Source organism: Takifugu rubripes, chromosome 15, assembly GCF_901000725.2.
Source record: "Takifugu rubripes chromosome 15, fTakRub1.2, whole genome shotgun sequence".
In the NCBI taxonomy this organism is placed as follows: domain Eukaryota; kingdom Metazoa; phylum Chordata; class Actinopteri; order Tetraodontiformes; family Tetraodontidae; genus Takifugu; species Takifugu rubripes.
Window position 1 is genome coordinate 5370605 of NC_042299.1, and position 8555 is coordinate 5379159.

Sequence of the window (8555 nt, forward strand, 5' to 3'; positions counted from 1 at the left end):
CTGTCCAAAACCTTGGCCTCCAGGCTCAGGGAAGCTATGGAGCAGGTCAGCCACCGGGACCAGACTTACTGTGTGCCCGGCAGGTTCATAGTAGACAACGTCCACCTAATTCGAGATGTTTTGGAAGTCTCTAGATCATTGGACGTCGATACTGGTCTCATTTCGCTGGACCAGGAGAAGGCGTAGAGGCGTGGAGAAGGCGTAGAGGCGTCCAGCAGGGCTGCGCCCTCTCCGGAATGCTCTACGCTCTCTCCCTCGAACCCCTTCTCTCTAGGATCCGTGCAAGCGTGGATGGCCTGTTTTTACCGTCCCTTCATAGAAAAATAGTTTTATCTGCCTACGCAGACGATGTAATAATAATGGTGCATAGCCAGAGGGACGTGGATGTTTTAACTAATTTAACAGTTTTATTCAACCGCTGTCAAACAGGAACACCTGCGTGTGGGCTGATCGACTGGGAGGGGATGGTGCCCGCCCCTGCTGGAGGGTGCTCTACAAACCCCCCCTGAAGAAGAGGACCGGGGACCTCCAGTGGAGGATCCTGCACGGAGCCGTCGCCCTGAACGCTCTCCTCTCAAAGATGAACAATGCTGTGTCGGACCGGTGCCCGTTTTGTCCCGGGCGGGAAACTGTCTTCCACACGTACAGTGAGTGTGAGAGACTCACTGTGCTTTTTAATGTGATGAAAGGTGTTTTTAGGGGGTTTAATGAAACTTTTTCATCTAGATCATGCTCGGAACAAGTGGCAGCTCTTAAATTTTATTTGTGGTGAGGCCAAGATGGCTATTTACATATCACGAAAGAATAAAATGGCCAAATCTGGAGACTGGGAGGCCGCCTCTGTGTGGCGCTGTAATGTACGGTCCAGGCTGAGGTGGGAGTTTGACTTCTACAAAATGATAAATGACCTCAACAAATTTCCGGAGATATGGTGCCACGAGAATGTTTTATGCACCGTCATTGACAACCGTTTGTTTTTTGCACAACCCCTTGTGGGATAAATTATACTTGCTGCTCCTTTAATTTCTATCTATTTATGTATTTATTGTTATTCTGTGTGTCTCTAGACAGGGCTTTCTGCGTCCCTGTGTGATTTGTAAATAAAATGTTTTTGCAAAAATCTTCTTCTTGTGAGAGGTGTGTGAGTGGAGCAAGAGATCACACAAAAGCACTTTTTTCCACTTGTTCTATACTTTTTTTGTGTGTGAATTTTGTTGAATGTAGTTGTTTCATAGATTTAGTGGGGGGGTTCATATTAGAGTGTGTGAGTGAGTATTTGGCAGCCAAGCGCATGCGGCTGTCATGGCGGCAGCTTAGCCGGTTGAGCAGGAAACATGTGGTGAAAGTGGGATCAGGCTCAGTGCTCAGTGTGGAGGAGTAGGTGATTAGGGCACAGCTCCATAAAGTCCGCCACTCGTATGAATAAGTCCCGCACAGTCCAGTCCCGCAGCCTGTTACAGCTGTGAGGCGTCAGTGGCGTCAGATGTTGGTGGAGATGGCAGGTGAGATGGGTGAGGTGTTGGGTGAGATAGCTGAGATTGGCAAGACTGGTTAGGTGGGCGAGACAGGAAAGGTGGGCAAGGTGATGGGTGTAACAGGTGAGATAAGTCAGGTGTTGGGTGAAGCAGGTGAACTAGGCAGGACTGGTGAGGGGTTGGGTGAAGTGATGCGTGAAGCGGGGGAGGTGATAGGTTGGGCAGATGAACTAGGTGCGGCAACAGGTGAACTGAGTGACGCAGGTGTAAGGACAGGGGAGCTGAGTGAGGGTGGCCTTGTTACGCTCGAGAGGACTGGCGGTCAAGTGTGGCGGAACCCCAAAGAAGGCAGACAGACACGGGAATTAAAAGTAACTCAGACGGTTTTAATGAAACAAAAAAAAGACAGGAGGGAAGAAACTAAATGAGGAGAGAGGCCGAGACAAACTATAGGGGGAGTCCAAGTGTCCAGAGGCCAGGGGAAATCCGTCCGAGGAAGGGGAAGAGGAAGAGGAAGAAGTCAGAGGAAGAGGGGCTAGGAAGGTTGCAGGGGAGCAGGGGGAGACGCTGGAGAAGGCTGGGAGTCGCAGGGAGTCGCTGGAAGACGCAGGGAGACACAAAGCGACGCTGGGGGACGCTGGGGGTCGCTGGGGAGCCTGGAGAGATGCTGGGTCGACGGGACGTGTTGCCAAAACATCAGTTAGATCAAGCACTGGCCTGAGTGCAGAGGGGCCTTTTATGGGTGCAGAGTCGTTTGGGCGGATTGGGTGCAGCTGGAGGAGAGGGCCCAGGTGGTGGTGGTTGAGCTGATTGCACAGGAGGAGGTGGGGCCAGAGTAGGAGTCACAACAGGCCTGCTCCTATAAAGCAGCGGCGCAAGCACAAAAACATTATGACGGATGTTAGGGAGAGAAAAGCTAGGTGGCTGGAGATCACAGCTGCTGCTCTGGACACCAGATACTGTGAATCCTACTAATGTCTGACTGTAGTAAGGTGTCACACACAGATGTTTGACAGTCAGGAAAGTAAACTGTACCCTGGAAAAATGTACACATTGTTTCTCCAGCAGACCAAAGGCATGAAGGGCCTTGATCTGGAGAAACATTTCCCTAACAAGCTCCTTTTTTAACAGATGGCGAGACATGTTGGATCTCACCAAACAGGAGATTTTTAGATTAAAGAAACAAGTGAGAAACCAGCTCAATATCTACTGATAAGCTCAGTCATTTTGTTTCCTTTCTTTTGTTTTACTGTCTCTGGTTTTAACTTTTCCCTCACAATGAATGTTTTTAGATTAGGGATGTTAAATGTAAACAGAGTCAGAGAACCAAGGAAAAGGACACTAGTGTTTGACACAGCATGGAGTAAACGTATTGATGTTCTGTTTTTGCTCTCGTTGCTCACATTGGCAACGACAGTACGACCTGGAGAAGTGTTATTGGGAAGAACAGCCCCCCTGATCTGAACCCGAATGGTGTTTTGTTATTGGACTTCTGTGCTCGTCTTAGATTGTCCATAACAAACACCTTGTTCAGGCATAAAGGCGCCCACATGTGCACTTGGCACCAGGACGCCTTAGGCCGCAGATCAATGATCGACTTTATGGTCATGTCATCGGATTTGCGGCCGCATGTTCTGGACACTCGGGTGAAGACAGGGGTGGAGCTGTCAACTGATCACCACCTGGTGGTGAGTTGGCTCCGATGGTGGAGGGGGTGCTGGACAGACCCGGCAGACCCAAACGTATTGTGAGGGTCTGCTGGGAACGCCTGGCAGAGTCTCCTGTTAGAAGGAGCTTCAACTCACACCTCCGGGAGAGCTTTGACCATATCCCGGGGAGGCGGGGGACATTGAGTCTCAAATCAAATCAAATCAATCTTTATTTATATAGCGTCTATACAATCAAAATTGTTTCAAGGCGCTTTCCAGAATCCCAGGGCCTAACCCCAGACAAGCAACAGTGGCAAGGAAAAACTCCCCTTTAACAGGAAGAAACCTTGAGCAGGACCAGGCTCATGTAGGGGGACCCTCCTGCTGATGGCCGGCTGGGTAAAGAGAGAGGAGAGGAGAGCAGAGCAGAGCAGAGCAGAGCAGAGCAGAGCAGAGCAGAGGAGAGGAGAGGAGAGGAGAGGAGAGGAGAGGAGAGGAGAGGAGAGGAGAGGAGAGGGAGAGGAGTGGAGAGAGTCTGAGTGGACCATGTTCCGTGCCTCCATTGTTGACGCGGCTGACCGGTGCTGTGGCCGCAAGGTGGTTGGTGCCTGTCGTGGCAGCAATGCCCGAACCCGCTGGTGGACAGCAGTGGTGAGGGATGCCGTCAGGCTGAAGACGGAGTCCTATCGGGCCTTACTGGCCTGTGGGACTCCTGACGCAGCAGATAGGTACCGGCAGACCAAGCGCAGTGCAGCTACGGCGGTTGCCGAGGCAAAGACCCGGGCATGGGAAGAGTTCGGTGAGGCCATGGAGAATGACTTTCGGACAGCCTCGAAAAGGATCTGGACCACCATCCAGCGTCTGAGGAAAGGGACGCAGTGCACTGTCAACGCTGTGTATAGTGGTGATGGTGTGCTGCTGACCTCAACTCGGGATGTTGTGGATCGGTGGAAGGAATACTTCGAGGACCTCCTCAATCCCACCAACGTGCCTTCCAGTGAGGAAGCAGGGCCTGGGGACCTGGGGATAGGCTCTCATATCTTCGGGGCCGAAGTTGCCAAGGTAGTCAAAAAACTCCTCGGTGGCAAGGCCCCAGGGGTGGATGAGATCCGCCCAGAGTTCCTTAAGGCTCTGGATGTTGTAGGGCTGTCATGGCTGACTCGATTCTGCAACATTGCGTGGACATCGGGGGTGGTAGTCCCTCTTTTTAAGAAGGGGGACCGGAGGGTGTGTTCCAACTATAGGGGGATCACACTCCTCAGCCTCCCTGGTAAGGTCTATTCAGGGGTACTGGAGAGGAGGGTCCGTTGGATAGTCGAACCACGGATTCAGAAGGAGCAATGTGGTTTTCGTCCTGGGCGTCGAACAGTGGACCAGCTCTACACCCTCAGCAGGGTCTTCGAGGGTGCATGGGAGTTTGCCCAACCAGTCCACATGTGTTTTGTGTTTTCGACCGTGTCCCTCGGGGGGTCCTGTGGGGGGTTCTCCGAGAGTATGTGTCGGGCCCGCTGATACGGGCCGTCCGCTCCCTGTACGATCGGTGTCAGAGTTTGGTCCGCATTGCTGGCAGTAAGTCGAACTCGTTTCCAGTGAGGGTTGGTCTCCACCAGGGCTGCCCTTTGTCACCGATTCTGTTCATAATTTTTATGGACAGAATTTCTAGGTGCAGTCATGGTGTTGAGGGGGTCCAGTTTGGTGACCTCAGGATCGGGTCTCTGCTTTTTGCAGATGATGTGGTCCTGTTGGCGTCATCAGCCTGTGACCTCCAACGATCGCTGGATCGGTTCGCCGCCGCATGTGAAGCGGCTGGGTTGAAAATCAGCATCTCCAAATGCCATGGTTCTCAACCGGAAAAAGGTGGAGTGCCTTCTCCGGTTCAAGGAGGAGATCCTGCCCCGAGTGGAGGAGTTCAAGTACCTCGGGGTCTTGTTCACGAGTGAGGGAAGAATGGAGCAGGATATCGACAGGCGGATCGGTGCGGCATCCGCAGTAATGCGGACTCTGCACCGGTCCGTAGTGGTGAAGAGAGAGCTTAGCTGAAAGGCAAAGCTCTCGATTTACCAGTCAATCTTCATTCCTACCCTCACCTATGGTCATGAGCTTTAAGCAATGACCGAAAGAACAAGATCACGGGTACAAGTGGCCGAAATGAGCTTCCTCCGTAGGGTGGCTGGGCTCTCCCTTAGAGATAGGGTGAGAAGCTCTGCCATCCGGGAGGAGTTCGGAGTAGAGCCACTGCTCCTCCGCGTTGAGAGGAGCCAGATGAGGTGGCTTGGGCACCTAGTCAGGATGCCCCCTGGGCGCCTCCCTGGTGAGGTGTTCAGGGCATGTCCCTCCAGTAGGAGACCCCCGGGAAGACCCAGGACACGTTGGAGAGACTATGTCTCTCCACTGGCCTGGGAACGCCTGGGGATCCCCCCGGATGAGCTGGAAGAAGTAGCTGGGGAGAGGGAAGTCTGGGCTTCTCTTCTTAGGCTGCTGCCCCCACGACCCGACCCCGGATAAGCGGTAGAGGATGGATGTTCTGTTTTTACAAGGGGTCCACAGTGATGGAGACAACAATGCGGACTCGGAGAAACGGTGGGAAGGGCAGGTGACTTCGAGCCACAACACCACGCACAGTGGTAGAATGGACTTCCTCTTCACCAGGGGCTTCACTCCATCCTCCCTGGTGGTGGAGCATGTTTTATTATATTATTTTATTTATATTTATGCTCCCACCAGCGCCACAAAGAGGAAGAGGTTTTATTGCTTTAAACGCCATTTCACTGTTGGGGTTGTAGAAAATATGCAAGTTGGTTTTAAAGATCATGCTGTGGTTTTAGGTGATATTGGTATTAGGAACATTTTACCCAAGAGTGCATACTGGCATTTTACATGTCTTGGACAGTTGCAAAACAGAAATATAGCTCCTTTGTCAGCAGTATACTCTCAGCGCCACACGAGACACATATAGGTCCATTTAAGACTTGGAGTCTTAAATAGTGGAACTTGAGGTGGTTAACACTTCCACGGGAGAACGAGGATGCATTGAAGACAATAAGTCCAAAAAAATGGATGGCAAAGTACAGGGTGCACCGGTCCGGTCACGCATTCAGAACATCACGGAGATGGATGATCTCTCTTGCTTCTTTTTTGGGCTGGAGAAGAAGCATGGACAGAATAATGTGGAGACCAACTCATGGTTGGACTGGTGACTACAACTGGATGAGCTCCATTCTGTTCTGCAGAGCATGCAGGGATGCAGGGCTCCAGGTGTAGATGGGTTGACTTTGAATTTTACAGAGTCCTTTGGGATGTTGTGGCTCATGACATGCTAGACATGTTCAATGAAAGCCTGGTCTTAGGGTCCTTGCCATTGTCCTGCAGGAGGGCGGTTGTTATTCTTCTGCCCAAAAAGGGTAAGAAGACATCCATCGATATTGGTCTCATTTCGTTAGACCAAAAAAAGGCTTTTGATAGAGTTGAACACAAGTTCCTCTGGAAGTTGATAGAGAGGATTGGGTTCAGCCCTGGTTTGATAGCCACGATCTGTGTCTTGTATAGTGACATTGCGAGAATGCTGGAGTTCAATGGCAGTAGCTAATTTAACTGTTTTATTCAATGGTCTCCCGGTCCATCCCCAAAATTTGTCCTGGTGGTGCAATGGGCAAAAACACCTTAGTGTTTTTATTGGAGTTGAGATAAAGGCCAAAAGAAATTTGAATGACACAATAGAGAAAATAGAAGGCAAAATTCAAAAATGGAAGTGGCTACTCCCCTGCATGTCCTACAGAGATAGAAATATTGTCCTCAACAACCTGGTGGCCTCTGTGCCGCACTGGCTTACTTGCCTGGAGCCCCCCTAAGGGTTGTTTGCTCAAATTCAGACGAGTTCTAAATTTCTTCTGGAACGGCCTACTTTGAGTCCAGCAGGCAGTGCTGTACCTGCCCAGACAGGAGGGAGGGCAGGGCCTCATCAACCTGACCAGCACGACCACCACTTTTAGACTTCAGTTTGTTCAGAGGTTTTTATCAGGTCCGGTAGATCTAATGTGGATGATGCTCTGTTTTTAACTAACTAAATTTGTCAATTTAAATGGGCTACCTCTTTTTTTTAATCAAAGTGTTCTTAATGCATGGGTCCTTTTTAAATGTAAGCCAAGGAAATTCTCTAGCTCTCTTTTCTGGCTGCTAAAGGAGCTTGTAGTTCACGGGGCCAGGCCTGGCTGGAATGTCTCCAGCGAAACCACGCCTGAAGTGATGGCAGCACTGTGTCGGGCCCAGACCGTAGTTCTCAGGCACATAGTGACCGCTGCAGGGCCGAGGGGCTCAGAGGCTGTGTGCTCTCTGTTAAGCATCTGCTCAATCCAGATTGCGTAAAGAGTGCTGCAACTTTGATGAGAGGCTCAGCGGGAGGGAGAGGAGCCTTCTCTTGGACTACAGCTGGGGGACCAAACCAGACCATGGCAGGACCGTGGTGGTTGTCTATTTTGGGGATCTGGACAGTCCTCTCCTCAGGGCACCAAAGACATTCATACTGCACACAGTATACAAGAAGACCCTGTACAGGAACTGTGTAAAGGTGCTAAACAGGAGGGGATTGTCCAACAAAAGTGCCAGATGGAGCCCGTCTCTGCTGGAGGTTGCTGTACAAACCACCCCTGAGGAAAAGGACCGGCGACCTCCAGTGGAAAATCTTATATGGAGCCGCTGACTCGAACGCGTGAGAAACTCACGTTTGTTTGTTTTGTTTTTTATGTTTTAAGAGGCGTTGGTAAAATGGTTTTAGTGAAACATTCTCTATTGAAAACTTTATTTAGGGAGTGGCATATAACGAAAGTCATCAGAATAAGTGGCAACTACTGAATTTTATCTCCGGCAAAGCCAAGATGGTGATTTACATTTCGAGGGGAAATAAAATAGAGGGCAAACGTGGTTGCGAAGCTACCTCAGTGTGGCGCTGCAACGCCCGCTGCAGACTGAGGTTAGTTTTATTTTTATAGACTTATGAACAACCTCAGCCAATTCTCTAACACGTGGTTTCAAAAGAATATACTTTGCTCTGTCAATTGACCAATTGCACTTTGCACATTTAAAAATGTGTTTTTTTGTGTCCCAGTGAAATTGTAAATAAAGTGTTTTTGTAAAAATCAAAATCTTATTAGTAGTAGTAGTAGTAGTAGTAGTAGTAGTAGTAGTAGTAGTAGTAGTTGTTGTTGTTGTTGTTGTTGTAGCAGACGTTGTAGTAATATTAGCAATAGATTTAGTAGTAGTAGTAGTAGTAGTAGCAGCAGCAGCAGCAGCAGCAGTAGTAGTAGTAGTAGTCGCAGCAGTTCAGAGCGTCATCGCTCATGTCTGCTCAGACTCGACCAGCAGGCGGCCCCAGTGCGGCCGTCTTTTGATCCTGTTGAGGGTTTTCCAGCAGTAACTCGAACCGTCGCTGTATTAA